The sequence below is a fragment of the Protopterus annectens genome, chromosome 13.part0, assembly GCF_019279795.1.
Source record: "Protopterus annectens isolate FY-2018-M chromosome 13.part0, PAN1.0, whole genome shotgun sequence".
NCBI classification, from domain to species: Eukaryota; Metazoa; Chordata; order Ceratodontiformes; family Protopteridae; genus Protopterus; species Protopterus annectens.
In genome coordinates, this window is record NC_056747.1 from 1,201,835,117 (window position 1) to 1,201,858,180 (window position 23,064).

The window sequence follows — 23,064 nt, forward strand, 5'->3', positions numbered from 1 at the left end:
CCTGGACTGGGATTTTATTCCAGAGTGAAGGGAGCCTCTGGGTTATGAATCTGTCCCTCCAGCATGTCCTATTTATTTCAGTGCTGAGGTTCAAGTCTCTCGAGCGCGTAGCTCGATGGGATTTGGATTTTCTGAGGTGCAGCATGTCCATTAATTCCAGGTTGGACATGGCTTTATACGTCAGGCACAGATCGCCTCTGAGCAGGCGGTATGCCACTGAGTAGAGCTGGAGTTTCTTTAACCGGGCAGCATATGGCATCTGTTTGAGCCCTTTGATCCTCTTGGTGAGGTACTTTTGGGGTCTTTCCAGTTGCTGCAGGAGTCTGGTAAGGTACATCCCAAAAGGGGCATTGTACTCAATTATGGGCCTGATGAGGGATGAGTAAAGAGGCACGATGACCTCCCTGATCTAGATGTGAATCCCTTCATGATTAGGTGGGCTATATAAAATGTTTTTCTAACCACTTTGGCCACGTGGTTGTCAAATGAGAGATTGCTATCAACTTGGGTCCCCAGGTCCCTAACTACTTCTTCTGTACTTAATGGATTACCACCTATGTGGTAATTTGTGGGCACTTTGTTTTTGCCAAAGGGGATGACTATACACTTTTTGGCGTTTAGCTTGAGGCCATGGCCCTGGCACCAGTTGTCTGTTTCTATGAGGCCCTTTTGGAGGATGCTTGTGTCGGCTGGAGAGTCGATTATGGCACCCAGTTTGCAGTCATCTGCGAACTTGGTCAGCCACAGTCCTTCCGTGTTGGCCTGTACCTCCAAGAAATATATACCGAACAAGAGAGGTCCCAGGACTGAGCCTTGTGGGACACCACTTGTAACTGGTTTGGAGTCTGACATGGCTCCAGCAATTCTAACCATGTGGATTCTGTCCTTGAGCCAGTTTGCAACCCATCTAGTGACATAGGGGTTTATATTTAAGCTGGTGAGCTTATCTATAATGCCCAAGTGGGGTATTGTATCGAAGGCTTTTGTGAGGTCCAGGTAGGCTGTGTGGATCACCTTCCCCTCGTCAATGGCCTTGGTGACTGTTTCAAAGAAATCAACCAGGTATAAGAGACAGGATCTGCCCTTAACAAAGCCAAACTGGGTAGAATCCAGTGTCTGTAGGTCCTCAATATCTTTATTTATGAGGTCCATGATGATCCTTTCCATAGCTTTGCAGACCAAGCTAGTCAGGCTTATGGGGCGATAGTTTCCAGGATCTGTTGAGGCACCACCTTTGTGGAGAGGGACCACTGTTGCTGTACGCCAATCTTTGGGTACATATCCTGTAGTAAGGCTGAGATTGAACAGTAGTTTTATGTTTGGGTTTAGCTCTTCTTGGAGTTCATGTAGGACGCAGCCTGGGACTCCCATTGATGCTGTGTTTTTTGCTTTGGAGAGGGCAGCTCTTACCTGAGCATCTGAGATGTCAGGGGGGCAGCACTCTGCTGGGATAGATATTTGCCCTTTTGGTGGGGGGGGGGTTTGCGCTGAACCTGTCAGCTAGGATGTTGGCAATGTCTGTGGGTTCGGTGTATTTTTTGTTATTTTGGACTAATTCTGAGCATATCTGGGACTTCCCACCCAGGTTCCTAACATAACTAAAGAAAGCCTTGTGATTATCCTTAGTGTCCTGTGCAATTTTTCTCTCGAAGCTGGCCTTAGATGATTTTATGAGTGCCCGTAGTGTTTTGCTAATACTGATCAGAGATGCCTTCCCCTTTTGGGATTTTGCTCTATCATGTAGTAGCTTCCTCCTTCTATTGTATACTTTGTTTATGGCTGGGGTCCACCAGACAGGAAGTCTGCCTTTGGAGGATTGGGTCTTGGTTTTATTTGGGATTGCATGATCCATGCATTCCTGAAGGTGTTCATAGAATGCGTTTATAAAGGATTCTGCGGTCTGGGCCGTATTTTCCACAGGCCCGGGGGCTTTGAAGGATTCCACCTCGGTTTTGAGGAGTGCGAAATTTGCTTTAGCGAAGTTTTTCACTGTGGTTTTCAGGGCAGGGGGTGGAGTCGGGATGTGAATATCCAGTGAGATTAGTTTATGGTCTGATCTTTCCAGTGAGGGATAAACTTCTGGTCTGGAGCATAGAGTCCCCATGTTGGTGATGATCAGGTCCAGTATGTTTTCCCCTCTTGTGGGAGTGGTAACAAGTTGTTCCATAGCATTTGAGTTTATAAATTCTAGGAACCTTTGGGCTAGGGTGTTGGAGCTAGAGTAATGCTCCCAGTCTATGTTTGGGTAGTTGAAGTCGCCCAATATAATGGTGTTTGGAAAGACCTTCATATTTTCCAGTGTTCTCAGGAAGGCCGAGTGGGGTTCCTGGGTTTGGAAGGGTGGTCTGTAGCAAGCTATAAACTGGAAGGCAGTTTTACCCACTGTTAGTTGCACATGGATAGTCTCTGATGCTTCGTGCTGTGCCACCAACCTGGAGGTGTGGGTATCTTTGACGAATATTGATACTCCCCCTCCTTTTGTGGTACGGTCCAAGTTTTGGGGCCGAAAAGCATGGTATGAGGTATAACCTGGTAGTGCTGGGGTGCTCTTGGGAGCCTTGAACCAGGTTTCTGTTACTGCACAGATATTGATGTTCTCCATGCTATGGAGAGTTTCGAATGCATGCATCTTGAGGTTTAGACTTCTGGCGTTGAGTAGCATTACTCTTAGATTCTTATCCCTTGTGATACCTATGGAGGTGGGTTTGTCTTTTGAGCCTTGCCTAAAAAAGGCACTATGGGGGTAGCAAGAGCCTTTGCCAATATCTGAAAGCCCAGGGGTGACAGGTGCAAGCCATCCCTAGCGAAGCATCGTGGCTTGTCGAGCATGTCATCCCAGGCTGATCCCCTTTGAATGACACCAATACTTAAGCCAATTGTTGAAATTGATCATCTTGTCTTCATATTGTGGCATCATTCTTGGTGAGGGTAAGATGCTACTCAAGGTCAGGGTCATACTGGCCTGGGCTACATGCTCAGAGAGCTCCTCTATGTCTCTTTTCATGTAGTCCAGGGAGGTACATCTCAGGTCATTCACACCAGCATGGACAATGACTGAGTCATATTTGTACTTGCCTTGGAGTGACCTGAGTGCTTGTGTTATATGGCAGATCCTAACACCCGACAGGCAGCTCACCATGACCTTCTCCTTGTTCAGCCTGGTGAGCGGGACGTCAGTGTGCCTGACGATAGAGTCACCTATTACAAGTGTATCAGGTGTGTTGTTTAGCCTTAAGGGCTGTGACTGTTCGGCACACTGGCTTTGTGAGCTATGTGTTGCACGTGTTTTGTTTTGGGGTAGTGGTTGCTTGGGTGTCTGCTTTGGAGGTATCTGCTGCTTAGGCAGATTTTTATTTAGAGCCCCCGAGTATGTTTTTGTGTGTTTATGTGTTTGGTTTGCTGTCGTGGTAGGTCTATGTGAGACTGGAATTGTAGTGAGGGTGGTTTCCTTCTCCTCCTGACTGATTTCTCCAGTACTGAGTTGAGAGAGCTTACCCTCCAGTATGGCTATATGGTTGCATCTCTCACATGTGTTGGAATTTGTTGGGAGGAGGAGAGGGTTGTCTGTGTACATGAGGCAGTTGTAACATTGCCTCAAGATTCCCAGATTCACCAGCTGGACCGGAGAGGAGATTGACAACTGACCTTTGGACATGCTAGAATAGTAATGGGAATTCCTTTATAATTGAAAAAAAAAGGGCCAATGGGGAACGAGGTACTCAAGGGGAGTTTGTGAGGGTGTAGTGCTTTTAATATTTTAGTGCTGACTTATATAATTGCTTTAGTGAGCAAGTTCCAGGTAACTTAAATGCAATGTGTTACAGGTAACTTAAATGCAAAAACGACAAACAGTAACTTTCTTTCAAGTGAAACAAGGAAATAAGTACAGTAAGCAATGTAGATATCACTAGGGATCCACAGAAGCGCTGAAAAGCCACGTTTTAGGTGGAATTAGCATTTCAGGGAAATAACAAGCAAACAAACAACAAGCATACAAATAAAGCTAGATTCGGCAGGCCTGGATCTAGTCTATGCTACACCAAACAAGGTGTACCAATTTCAGTAAGAAACAGTTCAAATATGCAGGCACTATAAGCCTTTAACCAGAAATTCCCAGCTCAGAAGGGCAGAGTCCAGCCTCTCCTCCCACAAGAGTGCAGACCACGAACCTTCTTAATGTAAAATAACTGGCCTGAAGCCCAAGTGCTTAAACCAGAACTAATACACTTTTAGAATAACAGACACTGAGCCCTCAATCAGCAGTTCACAACTTAGAAGGATGTAAGCTACCTGTCCTGCCACCACAGTGCAGGCCACAAACCTTCCTATTGTAAAACAACTGGTCTGAAGCCCAAGTGCTTAATCCAAAAGACTTAGAATGATAGTTAACTTTAATCAAGTTACTATCAAGCAGTAATAAATACAATTGAATACTTTAAAGAATGCCTGGATTAGTGCTCAAGTTATACAAACAAAGCTAGATTCAGCAGGCCTGGATCTAGTCTATGCTACAGCAAACAAGGTGTACCAATTTCAGTAAGAAGCAGTTTAGATATGCAGGCACTATAAGCCTTTAACCAGAAATTCCCAGCTAGAAGGGCAGAGTCCAGCTTCTCCTCCCACAAGAGTAAGCTACTTGTCCTGCCACCACAGTGCAGACCACAAACCTTCCTAATGTAAAACAACTGGTCTGAAGCCCAAGTGCTTAAACTAAAAGGCTCAGAATGAGTTACACCAAGCAGTAATAAATACAATTGAGTACTTTTAAGATGACGCAAAAGCAAAATAAAGTAGGAAGAAACATAAATACAGTAAAAGCAGATAATTTTTTTTTTTTTTTTTTTTTTGAGTGAGCAAATGAGATGGGCCCAGGAGTTACAGGACAGAAACAAGTGCAAATACGGGCCTTCAAATCAGAAAGCTGAGAGAGATGGAATACCGCCCAAATGGCCAATAACTACAAATTCTGGACCAGAACCACTCCTTATGTGTTAGACAGGTTACCTAGTGCTTACCACTCCCACTGATAAGCTAGAAGGCTTCCCTCCAACACAGAAAGGCTTGGGGGCTCAGAAGCTTACAAATAGTCCTGGATACAGCAAATCTGTATCTGGAACACTAATTACAGGAAAGGTAGGAAACAGGCTTACAATTTTTTTTTTTTTTTTTCAGAAAAGTAGCAAAAACAGTAGTAAAAACAATTCACATGCAGTGCAAGCTGGCAAACTTGAGTATGTAGCAATATTAGTCCACACACAGTTTGAAAAAATGTAATTAAATTAATAAGGACTAAAAGCAAGTGCAGAAAGGGTTTATTAGGTAGAATGCGGTAAAGAGATGGGACTGGGGGAGTGTCCTAGATCAAATCTACAGTGGGGCGGGCACTGCAAAAGCCACCAAATTTAAACTACAACCAAGAACAGGGAGGGGGGGGGGTGAGGAAAAGTTTCAACAGAGATGTGAGGAATCAGAGTGCAAATTATAAAACCAAAAAAATATATACTGATCTCTGTATATTTGTAGAACACTAAGACAACAGATATCTAAGCAACAATTTAGCTCTATAATACAGAATAATACAGAAAAATATACTCAGCTCTATATATTTGCAGATAGTCTTGTAAGGCTGTCTCTCAACACACAGGTTCCACTTTAAATGCCCAAGTCCTAGTACCTTATAATGCTTCCCCGGACATAATCCATTCATTTCCGTTCCTGCTCACATTTGAGCAGCCAGGCCAGCCGGAAATGTGTGAGCTCTTTTAGCTCAATTCCAAAAGGCTGGTAGCCCTGACAGAGCTGACATCATTGCGCATGTAGTAGGCCTGGGTCCCGATGTTATAGTGGATGGCAAGGCAGTAGTAGGCCCCTTCAAAGCCACGAGATGTGGTTCCCCCTCACCATCAGGCTCTGATGGTTGAAAAACCTCAGCTAATGTACTCTGGGTAACCGCTGAACAAGCTTCCATTTTGGTTCCCGGATGCAGCGAAATATCCAAAATCTAGAGCTATCCTGGGCTGACACTTGCCTCGAGAATCTCACTGGACATCTGAGGCGCAGCCTGGGTGTCGGGCCTAACTTTCTTGGCCTTCTTCCTAAGTGGCTCCTTGAAGATGCCCAGTCCACCTTCCATTCTGGACGATCCAAACATTGGAGACACTGATTCTGTAAATAAAGATTTAGGGCCACTAGATGGCTTCTAAGGGGTTTGGGAGCAAAAGGTTGGCAAATGTCACAGGCCTTGTAATCGTGACCAGCCCCTAGACAAAATAAGCACTGCTCGTGTGTGTCCTTATGTGGAATTTGTCTTCCACATGCATACTTTCCCTATCTAGATGATATGTACATCTGAAAAAGACAAAGAATCAAAAAATCCCTCAAGGGTACTTATCTCAGCACGGACAGCCAGAAAACAATCATCATAAATGGGTGGCTGAAGTTGAACAAACAGAATTCTGAGACTGGCGATCAAACGTCTGAAACACATTGTGACAGAAAAGTTCTGAGTTGGGTACGTGCAGACTTCACAGATATACCCTATGCCAGTTTATGGCCCCTGCATGAAAAGTCGCATGTACCCCTGTTTCTAAGAATTTGGTATACTAGTGCTGCAGGCAACAACTCCCTAAGGTTATGAATACTGCAACATAAGAATAGAATGACATCTTAAGCTTTAATTATAGATTTGTGTGTGTCTGTGTATGTGTGTGTGTGTGTGTGTGTGTGTGTGTGTGTGTGTGTGTGTGTGTGTGTGTGTGTGTGTGTGTGTGTGTGTATGCCTCCTAGTCATTTATGAAATGGCTATGATCTTCTTGTATTATTTCTTTGACATGTATAAATCTAAAAGGCAAATACATTTTCATGAATTAATTATATTTACCCAGCTATTACACACTTTCACACTTTAAAAGTATTTCAACATCCCAAGCTCTTGAAAATAGATTTCATGCATCAAAATAAATCAAGTAGTATCACACATTTTCATTTCACATATTTACTGACTAGGTAAGCCTACTGGCAAATTTTCCCTTCTCATGGGCAGCCCAAGAGCACTGTCTGGTTAAGTGACTTCGAGTCACACAGCAGACAATAGAAGGTGGAAAGAATCAAACACTGGGCACAGGGAGCAACTCATTAACAGCTCAGAGTTTTAGTCCTCTATGCTAATCACACAGTGCACTTTATTATTTATTACATTTGTTAATAATGAAGTCCCACCAAGCATACCTCTCAACTGTCCAGATTTGTGCCTTATATTTTTGATCTGTTTCTCATAAAATCGTTGTATTTTTTGGAAACTCATTGATGACTAAAGTCAGAAAATAATGATAGACATTTCAGTTTCAGATTATGTGCCATCCAGAAAATTCACATTAAAGCAAAACCTATTGTTCTATTAACTTTCTAAGTTTATAAAATCAATATTTAAAAACTTACCCTATTTTTGGGCCCCCCATTATTTATTGCTTTGTCCAGATTTCTTGCACAAAGAGGTTGTGAGGTATTAGAGGCCCTTGTATAAAGGAGGCCTGGGATGAAGAGGGCAGTGCTGACAGGAAACAGATTGGCCAGACATTTTTCAGTAAAATGGAATTCATGCAATGTGTGTAAAATTAGGGTAGAGATTTTAATCAATGGGTAAAATAATTGCATAGCACAGTACATTACAGTGCAAAATATATAAAAGGCTAGTACAATTATGGTTCACACAGTGCTTAAAGCAACACCCTGAGTTATCATATTGGTGTTAGCATACAGATCAAACATCCAAAAACACTGGTATTAAGTTATGGACAACATGGCTGAAGAACATGAGGCTTGAAAACTATATAGAGACTCACAGAAGTCTATCTGAGGAACTCCCTAAGCAGAAGGTGTGTTAGGCCCTTTCTCCACTAACTTTGTCATGTGATTTTCGTTCCTCAAATGTCACGGATTATGGAAGCATTCTTATAGTTGTTCCATTTGCCTTTTGTGCATTTTACTAACCATAGAACTGGGACTGTTATAAACATCTCACTGATATAAATAAATCAAAAGAGAGAAAGAAAAACCCACTGAAAAGTATGTCCTCCATCTGAATCATACCTCTCAACCTGCAGACATTAGAATATGTACAAAGGCCCTTGAAAAGTAGGTGCAGCCAGCCAAAATCTGGGCATCTAATTAGCATAAAATCGAATACCAGATAGCAAATATTTTTTTAAACATAGCTCCTCGCTGACTGATCAGCTTGGTGTGCTGTGTCTCCCCTACAATTTGAACTTAGAACCTAATTCCTGTCTGTCAACTGCCACGGCTTCTATCCTAGTCAAACACAGCTCTGGATTCATCCCTGTTCAGAAACAAGCACCAACAATACAATTTTTTTGAACTAAGTGCCTAATTCCTGTCAACCACTGCGGCTTCTATCCTAGTCAAACAGAGCTCCATATTCATCCCTGCTCAGAAACAAGCACCAACAACACAATTTTGTATGTTCTTTAATTCTGAATCTTACTTACTGGGAGAGCACACCATCTTGGTCAGCAGTCGAGTCCCCCCAGATAGTCTCTTTACTATCTAATAATACATATATATATATATATATATATATATATATATATATATATATATATATATCTTGAGGCCATCTTGATCCTTAATTATTTTCCCCTTGGAAATAGTACTGTTGCAGATATCATACCAGCTACTTATTTCCCCCTTGGAAATAGTAGTATTGTAGATATTATAAAAGCTACTGTCCCAGAATCACTGTCTGTCAGCATAACTCCACATAAGCCAAAAAAGTAAATTAGCCCTCTCTCTGCAGTTTTACATAAGTTAATGTTATATTTCTTCATAAGCAACAAGACAAACAGGTGACTTACTGTTTTTTTTCTGTTATCCTTACCTTTCATATTTCTGGATCTACTCGCTCCATTCACCATCACTACGCTCAGGCTCACTTCCCTCCACTACCTTACCCCCATTTCCTCCCACCACCACTTTCATTTCATTTATACTCTCACCACATTTATAGCCCAACTCACTGTACCTAATTATCCAATCCCATCACCCCAGCCTCACAATATCCCTCCCATTTCCCTTTTATACTCTCTCACCACATTTATAGCCCAACTCACTGTAGCTAATTATCCAATCCCATCACCCCAGCCTCACAATATCCCTCCCATTTCCCTTTTATACTCTCTCACCACATTTATAGCCCAACTCACTGTAGCTAATTATCCAATCCCATCACCCCAGCCTCACAATATCCCTCCCATTTCCTTTTATACTCTCTCACCACATTTATAGCCCAACTCACTGTAGCTAATTATCCAATCCCATCACCCCAGCCTCACAATATCCCTCCCATTTCCTTTTATACTCTCTCACCACATTTATAGCCCAACTCACTGTAGCTAATTATCCAATCCCATCACCCCAGCCTCACAATATCCCTCCCATTTCCCTTTTATACTCTCTCACCACATTTATAGCCCAACTCACTGTAGCTAATTATCCAATCCCATCACCCCAGCCTCACAATATCCCTCCCATTTCCCTTTTATACTCTCTCACCACATTTATAGCCCAACTCACTGTAGCTAATTATCCAATCCCATCACCCCAGCCTCACAATATCCCTCCCATTTCCCTTTTATACTCTCTCACCACATTTATAGCCCAACTCACTGTAGCTAATTATCCAATCCCATCACCCCAGCCTCACAATATCCCTCCCATTTCCCTTTTATACTCTCTCACCACATTTATAGCCCAACTCACTGTAGCTAATTATCCAATCCCATCACCCCAGCCTCACAATATCCCTCCCATTTCCCTTTTATACTCTCTCACCACATTTATAGCCCAACTCACTGTAGCTAATTATCCAATCCCATCACCCCAGCCTCACAATATCCCTCCCATTTCCCTTTTATACTCTCTCACCACATTTATAGCCCAACTCACTGTAGCTAATTATCCAATCCCATCACCCCAGCCTCACAATGTCCCTCCCATTTCCCTTTTATACTCTCTCACCACATTTATAGCCCAACTCACTGTAGCTAATTATCCAATCCCATCACCCCAGCCTCACAATGTCCCTCCCATTTCCTTTTACCACTGCTCTCACCTCACTGTGCTAAGTAGACCAGCATAATTAACTATCTCTAACCACTCCCTCTTATTCCAAGCAATATAGAAAGGTAAACTAAATAACCCTTATTCAATCTCATCTTAATCTAATGTTACATTTCAAAACCTGATCTCATACCATGGCTCTTCTCTACCTCTTATCCACTTTACTTCTCTACCTCACATTTCTAACTTCCTATCAATCACAACTTTAGCATTTCCCCTCTGACAACCGCCACACTTTCTGTACAGCAAAAAGAGCCCTCCTTCACCATCACTATCTCTCTATCTCTTTTTAATATCTCTTTTACTCTACTTCACAAGAACAAAGTCTTTACACGCACACCTATATCCCCTAAGCCAAAGTTCAAATCTTCATAGGCTCATAGGATCGTAGAAGGTTACTAGGCTAATGGCCCTGGGGCCCTTACAACCCTACCCAAGAGTTTATCCCCCCCAAAAAAGAACCCTCAGTCAGCAACCTGTCAGCCCTGTCAATGAGGGACAAAGGTGGAACCCCTGGGACAAATTTGTGGACTCCCATCCACTCATCAAGGTTGCACTTGACGAGGGTCAGTGAGATACTCAGTTGACATGTATGGGAAATCTATTCCAGAGATGGGGAAGCCTCCAGGAGACAAACCTGTCTCTCCAGTAGGTTTTGTTGATGCTGCATATTAGATTTAGACCTATCGAGCGGGTAATGTGCCAGGAGTTAAGACTTAAGGATATGGAGCATCTCTAGTAGGGCAGGGTCCGATATTGCCTTGTAGGCGAGACAGAGATCACCTCTGAGCAATCCGTATGATACCGAGTAGAGTGATAGTGATTTGAGCCTGTCCACATAGGACAGATGTTGGAGGCCATTGATTCTCTATGAGGAATTTCTGTGACCTTTCCAATTGATGCAGGTGTTTGGAGAGGTAAATACCAAATGGGGCATTATACTCAATTATAGGCCTAATGAGGGAGGTGTACATAGAGGTAATATCCTCCTTTTTTCTGGATGCAATCCCTTTACTTATTAGATGAACCAAGTAAAAGGCTTTTCTGACCACTGCTTCCACATGATGGTCGAATGTGAGATTGTTGTGAAACTGAGTAACCAGGTCTCTCACCACAGGTCATGTGCTTAGGGGATTGCCTTTGATGTGGTAATCAGTAGGAGATGTGTTTTTGCCAAATGGTATGATAATACATTTTTTGTGTGTAACTTAAGGCCATGACTTTGGCACCAGTTATTTGCAGCTGTGAGACCCTCTTGTAGTATGTTACCTTCATTTGGGGAGTCAGTGACAGCACCCAACTTACAGTCATCCACAAACTTGGTTAGTCACAGACCCTTTGTCTTTGCCTGGACCACTGAGAAGTAGATGCCAAACAGTAGGGGTCCCAGGACATATCCCTTGGAAACACTACTCGTGACACGTCTGCTGTTGGAGGTGATGGGACCTATTTTGACCATGTGGGTCCTATCAGTGAGTCAGTTGGCCACCCACCTGATGAGATAGGGATTTACACCAAGCTGTGTTAGCTTTTAGATGATGCCCAAGTGGGGGATTGTGTCAAAGGCCTTGTCCAAGTCAGTGTAAGCTGTATGTACTGACTTTCCCTCATCCCTTGGTGACAGTCTCAAAGAAGTCTACCAGGTTCAATAGGCAAGATCTGCCCCTTGACAAATCCGAATTGGGTGGGGTAAAGTGCTTTGAGATTGCCCATGTCTTTGTTTATGAGAGCCATGTCACTACCACTACATCTGAAAACCACCCCCACTCTCAAACACACTTCTTCTTGATGGGGATATCCATCCCAATCCTGGTCCTGCCTCCACAACAATTTCTCCCACCAACCCATGTACCACCAGTTACAACTGCTGTCATCCCCCCAGTACCAAACACCTTGCTATTTACTCAATTAATACACAAAACCTACCTACAAAACCTCAGAACTACATTCCTGGATTAACTTTTACTCTCCACACATCCTAACCTTATCTGAAAATTGGTTAAAACCCCATATCTCTAGCTCTGAAATCTTACCCCACCCACTACAACATCTATTGTCAAGACAGAGTCACCAGAAAAGATGGTGGAGTCGCAGTCATGTACTCCCAACACCTCAGTTTATCCCCACTATCCATAACCCATGCAAATTTCTACCCAGCTGGAACTACTTATCTTAAACTGCAACCTTAACCCCCAAAATAAATTTTCCATTGCTGCTATCTATATTCCACCAGGAAAAAAATTCCCATCTTTGAATCCATCCTCTCACGGATGTCACTCCATGAAACCACCCTATGTGACGTCAATATTGACTGGCAAAAACTATCCACAACTTGCCCTTCCCTCAACATCAACCTTTATGGCTTTCATCAGCTACTTACTACACCCACTCACTTCAACAAAAGTAATAACAACAGTTCCACCCTGGATTGTATCTTAACATCTGACCCTAACCTCTATTAAAAATACCTACTACCTTACCAGACTCCCTAAGTGACCACCTTTCTATCCGAGTACACAGCCACTCTATTCATGTACCTAAGTTCCATCTCTATAGAGAATGTCGTAACCTTTCCTCTTTTAATAATGATACCTTCAACAACATGCTGAATTTCATACACTGGTCCATTCTGAAATACAACCCCCTAAATGATGCAGTCTTATACTTCAGTTTGTACTTTCCTTGCCATCCTCAATTCTCTGGCACTTCTTAGAAAACTTAGAAACAAAACAGCCCACACCCCTTGGCTCTCAAAAGACACCCTCACTATTATGAAAAAATGAGATAGCACCTAGAAACAATGGATTAAAACAAAATCTACTTCCTTTTACCAAAAATACAAAGAACTTCATAACCTTACAAAAAAGCACATTAACAAGGATAAGAAAAAATTCTATTCTAATGCCCAACTCACCCATAACTCTAACCCCAAAACATTCTGGTACTGTGTTAATAAAATTCTGCACCCAGGCAAACCTACCACCCCCAACCTGTGCCCCGACAAAACTCCTCATGAAACCGTTACCCTTCTTATCTCTTATTTCATAGAATCTATTCACAAGCAAACCCAAAATAGTCATAACCATAATCTCACACATACCACTGCCAATCCTAATATTAACACCTCTTTTACACTAAACCCAATCTCTACTTCTTACATAAAATCTCTTCTTCTTAAATTAAAACCATGCTCCCCCCTCCTCTGACAACCTTCCTCCCCTCTTTCTTAAATTAGCTGCTACTCAATAGCCTACCCTGTTTCCATTTTGATTAATAGAGCTATATAGGAGAGAGTTGGCGACAGTTAACACGATACCCCAACCCCATGTAGAAAAAAATGGGAAAAAGGGGTCTGATAATGATGATGATGCTGACAGGAATCCACAGTCCTAGATATATGGAAATATGTTTACCCCATTCCATTACACATAGAAGGCAATAACAATGAACCACCCAGCTACAGACCTATTGCTATCCTCACCACTATCTAAGCTCCTAGAAAAATGCATACACAAACAGCTACTCAAATACCTAATAAAGGAAAACCTGCTAACCCCCACTCAGCATGCATTCAGAGTCAGACCCCATCATAGTACATCCACTGCCCTTCTGTCCTTTATTCATACTGTTGCCAAAGCCAAAGACAAAAATCTACTTGTTTCTTGCCTCTTTCTTGACTTCTCAAAAGCTTTCAATTCTGTCTCTCATTCTAAACTTCTTGCTAAACTAACTGATCTCAACCTATCCCTCTACTATTAAATGGATCTCTAGCTATCTCACTAATAGACAACAGTAAGTAAGATGGCATTCAACCCACTCCCCTTTCTTACCCATTGATACTGGGGTCCCTCAAGGCTCCATTCTTGGCTCTCTCCTATTTAATGTTTTCACCAACTGACTGCATACTTCCTGTACAACATCCACCCTGATACAATATGTGGACGACTCCACTCTTATCACCTGTTCTGACAACATTTCTAATCTCCTCTCTACCATTCAAAATAGCTTTCTATCTGTATAAAAAATGACTAACGGACAACCAACTAATATTTGACCCCAAGAAAATAAAACTTCCACTCTTTCTTCCAAAATCCCTCTCTCACCTCAAAACAGCCGTCACCATTTCTTCTCTTAATAACACCATAATTCAAGCAGACCCACATACAAACCTCCTTGGTATTATAATCGATGACCAATAGAAATTTGATACCTATATACAACTCTGTATCAAAGAGACAAATCAGAATCTAGACTTACTATACAGACATAAAAAAATACCTAGTCCCTGACTCCAAACAAACTCTAGCTCAGGCCTTCGTCCTTCCTTGTCTACTATATGCCTATCCTATCTTACACATCTACAATCCACCCTTTTAGCTAAACTCCATCAAACCTATTACAGTGTTACAAGCTTTGCCAGTAACCAGCCTTACAAGTCACATCACTACCTTGATTTAAAACAACTTTACTGGTTGGATTTCCCCCAACACCTGCTTCTATCCCACTTGCAGCTCACACATGCTCTACTTTCTAATCCCTTAGCCTGTTCCTCTGTTGTTGTTGTTGTTGTGTCTTTCGGCTTTTCCTGGTTAGGAGTCGCCACAGCTGAACTCCGGTCCGCTAATGATTGGCAGTTGATTTTTACATGCCGAGTTACCAGCCCTGAAGCACAACCTTCAACGAAGGTACGCCCATTCACGCATGTCTCCACGCAGAAGACGCTCTAGCTGAGAATCGAACTGGACAGCATCTTACCGTGAGGCGACAATGCTACCGCAGCAGCCTGTTCCTCTGTCTGCTCCCTAATTTCCCTATACACCACCTCTCGTATTCTCCATAGCTCAGACCAGAACCTACTTGACACCTCCAAAATTAACAACAATATTGGCAAACTTCTTTACAAAAACAGTATATCCAAGGCTTGGAACCAGCTACCCCAACATCTGAACCATTACTAGCACAAATCTCTTTAAGTTCGAACTCAAAAATTTCCTCCCAAATGTCAGCACCTGCCTTTGCCAAGATCCCACTTAATCCCCCCGCTCCCTCCACACACCTCTTTGCTATCTGTTTTATTGCTGCCTAAGCTTCATTGACTCCTTTTGTAACCTATGACCTCTGCTCACTCTTTCCAATAATCTGTTGCTGTCTGAAGACAGCAACAATAACAGCTATATTATCTCTCTCCAACATACATCTTTCTACACAATATCAGTAACCTCAGATATGTATACTCATCTGTAGTTCTGCCTGCAATTACTACAAAACATTTCTTTTTTACTAAGCATTGTAATTTACTTTTTTTTCTTTCTTTCTTTTCTTTTTATTCTTGTTTGTCTAAAATTTGTACATCCTGTAATGTATGTATTTTCTTTTGAAATGTTTTCACAATCTGTATTGTCTTGTATTGTGATTTGAAGCTTTTCTCCTCGGGTCTCCACTGAAAACGGGCCACTGGCTCAGCTGGACTAACCTGGTTAACAAATGACAAATAAATAAATACATTACTGCTTCCAGTAGGAATGCTGAATGCTACTCAGAAACATGTTTAAAAAGACAGTGACAGCAGCAATGGAAAATATGAGCACAGAGTCAGTGTAAAATTTGTAAATTTTAGTGAAATGTTTTGCAAAATTCTCCTTTCACAGGGTCATTTATTTTTGCTTCTGGAAAAGGGAAAAATAAGACGTGTGCCCACTTTCTTCAAACTATTGATGCCACTAGTAAGTTGTTTATGCAGTGTGGTTTTCTGTGTATTAGACAGCTTAAAAATTATGATTCAGAAAATTGTGTGAAGGGGTATATCAAACCTGAAAATAGGGACATACCTCCAAAAATAGTAACATTATGCCTGAAAATATAGGCACATTTGAGAGATATGATCTGAATGGCTGTCCGTTTCTTTAGGTTCCATTCTGTTTGTGATGAATTGTGATAGAAACATGCCTTAAAAATTCCTGTCGACCAGCACAGGCAAACACAAGTGTTTGCATTTATTAAAAAATATAGAGACCTGTTTCTTGAAAAACAGACTATAGCCAAACAGAATATAACCTTTTTGTCTTTTTTACATTTGATGCATAGCTTCTTCTATATTTTGAAGGAACCCCAGTGCGGAGTTTGAAAATGGGTCAGACTGCTTTTGTTTGTACAATGTAAACATAAACTTAATTCATATTGCAAAAATGAGTAAAAAAGTAACGATATCACGAAGTACGGCTCCAAACAACATGTACTATAAAACAAAAAAATTTTATTAACTGGTAAGTGCTTTCACGACATCATGTGGCTTCATCAGACCATGAATACAATGTAAAAAGAATTGAAACAGATTAATAACGGTCCTATTTTTCAAAACACTAATCAGTAACATCCCACATTGCTATGCATCCTCACATACCATGAGTGACTTTGCCATATATCCCTGCTACTTTTTAAAAGCATATTCTCTCAAAAAACAACGTTTAACATTTATATTACTAAAAACGTTTGTCAAGTTGTATCATATTATACACATATATAACAAAATAAAAACTTTTGTACTCGCATATAAGTAATTGATTTTAAAACACATTTAGAGTCTACTAAGACATGTCGTCATCTTAATAGACATACTAGACAGCTACCTTTATAAACAGGAACTGTCTTCACAAAAAAAATATATATATAAGGCATCGGTATACATAATAATGTAGTAGTAAACATACTAGACTGCTACATTAATCAAAAAGAGCTGCCTTCACAAAAATAATGCATCAATAGCTTAATGAAAGTTAAGGGAAATCATTCTCTAATCTTGCACACTCACTCACATTGTTATGACATCACATTCAACTAAATCTAACATTATAAGGCTTTCTGATAATCTTATAATATCGTACCATTCTGATACTAATATGCAAATAGGTTATTTTAAACAAGCCATTTTAACCTAATCACATAACTGCCTTGTAGCAAATTATAATTGCAATTATCAAAATTAAAACAAAATATTTAATAATCAACTAGTGATTTATACCATACTATATTTCTAACCAAATACATTGTCATATATCACAGTCAAGATGATGTGCAATAAATAAACCGATCATATAGACAGGTTTGCAAAACATTATTCAGACATAGCAGCTTTAGCATCCTCATAAGCAAGCCTTATGCACATATAACCACAATCCTATAAAAATATATATCACTACAGGAGGCTAATGAGCAACCTGTTCAAATATTCAAGCACGAGAAGGGGAACATACTATCCACCCCAGGAGAATACTTGATCGATTGTATCCTCTAAACTACACCATGTAAATGCCAGAATGCTTCTGAGATAGTGCCACACAGCAAACGAAATCCAAGAATCAAAAACGAACGTCACAGACATAATACGACTAAAGGGCCATTCATATCAACATCCAACCAGTCCTCCTGGACCCTCTTTCTGTTATCATAATATGCTATCACCTATCTATTATATAGTCGTTCCAATACATTTTTAGACAAATTACAGGGAATTGTAATATGCTACTCTATATACTTTAAATTACCTAAGCACTAAACGATTCACCTTCTGCTGTATCGCCAGCTATATTTCAGCTGAGCTCCGTTTGCATGCTGTATCATTTAAAGTCATACTCTCAGAATCAGGCAGACCTTATATGGTATGGTCATCCCTTATAATAAAATAGTTTAATACATTTAGGATACGACATCAACGCCAGCAATACAAAAAATCTAACCTAAAACATTAATATATTTACTAAAGTCCTAAACAGTTTAAATACCCAACTAAGATGTAGTATATATACATATAACCCTTTCGAGCATAAATCATTACTAAAACATTTAGCATACGACATCAAAGCCAGCAATTAATGTAAAAATCTAACCTACAACTTTAATATATTTACTAAAGTCCTAAACAGTTTAAATACCCAACTAAGATGTAGTATATATGCATATAACCCTTTCGAGCATAAATCATTACTAAAATAATTCACCAAAAATAACTAACCTTACATTCAACATACTAATACAACCTACCACATTATAACTCAATGAACTATATGTATAAAATTAAACACACTAATTCTACATCCATACCCATAGTAAACAAGACTCAATTCATCCTAAATACATATGACTAACATAAATATATCATTATATAATTAAACTAATCTAACAACGCAAATATTATTATTAAATAATCTAAATACTACAAATTATAAAAAAAAAAGAAAAAAAAAAAACAAGTCATATTCTATAAGACTTAGGACGAGTATCGTTCTGGATAAAAGTCATATGTCACTAATAATAAGTACATATATACTACTTGTGCCCTGATATATCATTTCTTGGGTATGCCTCGTGCTTCTAGGGTACATTTTATATATATTTTGCCATTAAGGCCAAAACCTTTTTCTGCTCTGAATTTAAGTATCCATCTAAGCTCACTCCTTTCAGTCAGGTTTTTAATGTTACCTATCCGAGGTACAACAACCACTTGCTCCAGTACCATAAACATAAAATCATGGTACTTTCCACTTGCTTCAATATATTTGGATAGGGCACTAATCAATTCCCTATTTCGTATGCTGCTCATATGCTCTCTAATCCATTCCCTAAATGTTCTATTGGTTTTACCCACATAGAAATATAAACAGCACTCACACTGTGCCAAATAAACAATGTTTCTACTGTCACATGTTGCTGTCACCCCTACTGTATACTTAATGCCTGTCTCTGGGTGGATAAATACATTTGTTTGTTAAATGATAAATGGACACATACTACAATGAGTACAAATACTTGTGCCCCTATGCTTATAACTGACTTCCTTAGGTATACCTTTTGGATAGCATAACATACGTTTAAGATTTTTTCTGTTTTTATAACAAACTGGGGTGTTCACCTACCAACTCTTTAATTTTCCTATCTGTCATGAGACGTGGCCAGTGCTTATGGAACACATCCCTTACCTTATTGATATCACTGGTTTAAGAGATAAATATATTGACAGCTTGATTTCTATTTCCCTCAAAGACCCTAATGTTTTCCTCACTATCTCTACATGAAAAATAGGGTTTTGCTCTGTCTGTCCTCATATTCTTAACTTCTTCCAAGGTAGGAGTAACTTCACTTGTTTTATAGCCTCACTGATAAAAATTCCTTTCCAATTCTAGTAGCCCATCCCCAAAGGCACAGTCTTGATTACTTAACCTTGAGACTCGCATCCCTTGCCCTTTCACTACATTCCTAAAGGTCCTTTTAGGATGCATGCTTGATCTATGTAAGAGTGTATTTCTATGACACTTCTTACGAAATACCTGCGTTACAAAAGACCCACCCAGAGTCTTTGAAACAAAGATATCTAGGAATGCTATACCTTCAGATGACTGATTCATTGTAAACTTAAGAAACCTGGTCGTAGTGTGTATATATTGTACAAATTCATTCAACTCAGGGATCGTTCCTCCCCAAATCAGAAAAATATCATCCAGAAATCAATGATAGAACTTCACATTGTTCTTATATAGATCTAAAGGGAACATATGTTCTACCTCCCATTGTACCATCACTGCATTGGCGTAGCTATTGGCACAGCATGTGACATAGCTACACCTTCGCTTTGTAGATAATATTTATCATTAAACGTAAATACATTATGTTCTAATACTATTTTCATGAATGTACATATTACCTCAATTAGGTTATTTCCATTCTGACTATTATTAATAAGGAATCTCTGCTTGTATTCTATCCCCTCTATATTGGGAATCGAGGTAAATAGGGAGACCACATCAAGCATGACCAAGAGATGATCACAAGACGTCTGTGTTTGTACATTATACACATATAGAGTTTCCAGAAACTGTCTAGAATCTTTTAACATTACTTTTGTTTTCTCTAAAATAGGTCTTACTTTCTTCTCCACAAATATGGAGAATGGCTCTGTTAGCCAGCCTCGGCCTGATACTATCGGCCTAAAGGGTGGGAATACCAGATCCTTATGTGTTTTTGGTTGTCTCTGAAAGGAGGGTATCAATGGATTATCTACTGTAAGGAACTGAATTAACTCTACTGATAGACCATAAACAACCATCAAATCATTCATTATTATCTTAATTTTCCTATACATGTCATGTATGTTGTCCATCATTGTTTGTTTGTGTCTTTTGCCTTTTCCCGGTAAGGGGTTGCCACAGCGGAACTCCGGTCCGCTAATGATTGGCAGTTGATTTTTACGTATCGACTTGCCAGGCCTGATGCACAACCTTCAACGAAGGTACGTCCATTCATGCATGTCTCCATGCAGAAGACGCTCTAGCTGAGAATCGAACCGGACAGCGTCTTACTGTGAGGCGACAACGCTACTGCAGCACCACCACCGCAGCATTATATATTTTGTCATCAGCTAACATTCTTGTTAATGACCCATAATAATAGTTCCTATCCATAATTACAATCATGCCCCCTTTATCTTTTACTTTTTTTTTTATCTTTACTATGCGTATGGATGTAGAATTAGTGTGTTTAGTTTTATACATATAGTTCATAGAGTTATGATGTAGTAGGTTGTATTAGTATGTTGAATGTAATATTAGTTATTTTTGGTGAATTATTTTAGTAATGATTTATGCTCAAAAGGGTTATATGTATATATATGTATATATATATATATATATATATATATATATATATATATATACTACATCTTAGTTGGGTATTTAAACTGTATAGGACTTTAGTAAATATATTAATCTTCTAGGTTTGATTTTTACATTAATTGCTGGCTTTGATGTCTTATGCTACATGTTTTAGTAATGATTTATGCTCGAAAGGGTTATATGTATATATACTACATCTTAGTTGTGTATTTAAACTGTTTAGGACTTTAGTAAATATATTAATGTTCTAGGTTAGATTTTTTGTATTGCTGGCGTTGATGTCGTATGCTAAATGTATTAAACTATTTTATTATGAGGGATGACCATACCATATAAGGTCTGTCTGATTCTGATAGTATGACTTTAAATGATACAGCATGCAGATGGAGCTCAGCTGAAATATAGCTGGCGATACAGCAGAAGGTGAATTGTTTAGTGCTTAGGTAATTTAAAGTATATAGAGTAGCATGCTGCAATTCCCTGTAATGTGTCTAAAAATTTATTGGAATGACTATGTAATAGATAGGTGATAGCATATTATGATAACAGAAAGATGGTCTAGGAGGACTGGTTGGATATTGATATGAATGGCCCTTTAGTCGTATTATGTCTGTGATGTTCGTTTTTGATTCTTGGATTTCGTTTGCTGTGTGGCACTATCTCAGAAGCATTCTGGCATTTACATGGTGTAGTTTAGAGGATACAATCGATCAAGTATTCTCCTGGGGTAGATAGTATGTTCCCCTTCTCGAGTTTGAATATTTGAACAGGTTGCTCATTAGCCTCCTGTAGTGATATATATTTTTATAGGATTGTGGTTATATGTGCATAAGGCTTGCTTATGAGGATGCTGAAGCTGCTATGTCTGAATAATGTTTTGCAAACCGGTCTATATGATCGGTTTATTTATTGTGCATCATCTTGACAGTGATATATGATAATGTATTTGGTTAGACATATAGTATGGTATAAATCACTAGTTGATTATTAAATATTGTGTTTTAATTCTGATAATTGCAATTATAATTTGCTACGAGGCAGTTATGTGATTAGGTTAAAATGGTTTGTTTAAAAAAACCTGTTTGCATATTAGTATCGGAATGGCACAATATTATAAGATTATCAGAAAGCCTTATGTTAGATTTAGTTGAATGTGATGTCTTAACAATGTGAGTGAGTGTGCAAGATGAGAGAATGGTTTCCGATGGTTTCCGATAACTTTCATTAAACTATTGATGCATTATTTTTGTGAAGGCAGCTCTTTTTGATTAACGTAGCAGTCTAGTATGTTTACTACAACATTATTATGTATACCGACCTTATATATATATATTTTTTGTGAAGACAGTTCTTGTTTATAAAGGTAGCTGTCTAGTATGTCTATTAAGATGATGGCTTGTTTTAGTAGGGTTTAAATGTGTTTTAAAATGAATTACTTATATGTGAGTACAAACGTTTTTATTTTGTTATATATGTGTATAATATGATACAACTTGACAAACGTTTTTAGCAATATAAATGTTAAACCTTGTTTTTGAGAGAATATGCTTTTAAAAAGTAGCGGGGATATGTGGTGACATCACTCACAGTACGTGAGGACACATAGCAAAGTGGGATGTTACTGATTAGCATTTTGAAAAATAGGAGCATTAACTGTGAGTATATTAAGTTGTTTCAATTCTTTTTACATTGTATTCATGGTCTGATGAAGCCACATGATGTGGTGAAAGCGCTTACCAGTTAAAATTTGTTCGTTTTATAGTACATGTTGTTTGGAGCTGTACTTTGTGATATCGTTGCTTTTTTACTCATTTTTGCTGTGGTTTGCTTGCTGCAGTGGTGCATGTCTACCTATTGGTTGTTCCTATTTATTTCATTAATTCATATTGCACCGTGTACATGTGGTTTCTTCTACATTATCATGCTGTTACCACTAACATTATAGAAGAAAGGGTGTCCTTGTTTTCTTCACATGGCATACAGAGACCCGCCTGTGAGGTGTACTTTAATTCATCACTTTTTGTGAATATTATATGTAAGATATTCCTAGCAGTTGCCAATGGGTTAAGAATTTGTATTTTACAAAAGGTTCTTCCAAAATGAGAAAACTCCTAAGTTAACAGCCTGGTTATGCTGTTCTGTCTATTTCACATACCTTGCTCTTCTGCATTGCCTACATAGACAGGACAGCAAAACACCTTGGCCTAAATGAGAATATGGCAGACTAGCGTGCAATGATGTCAAAATGCCAGTGGAAACAATGCTACTT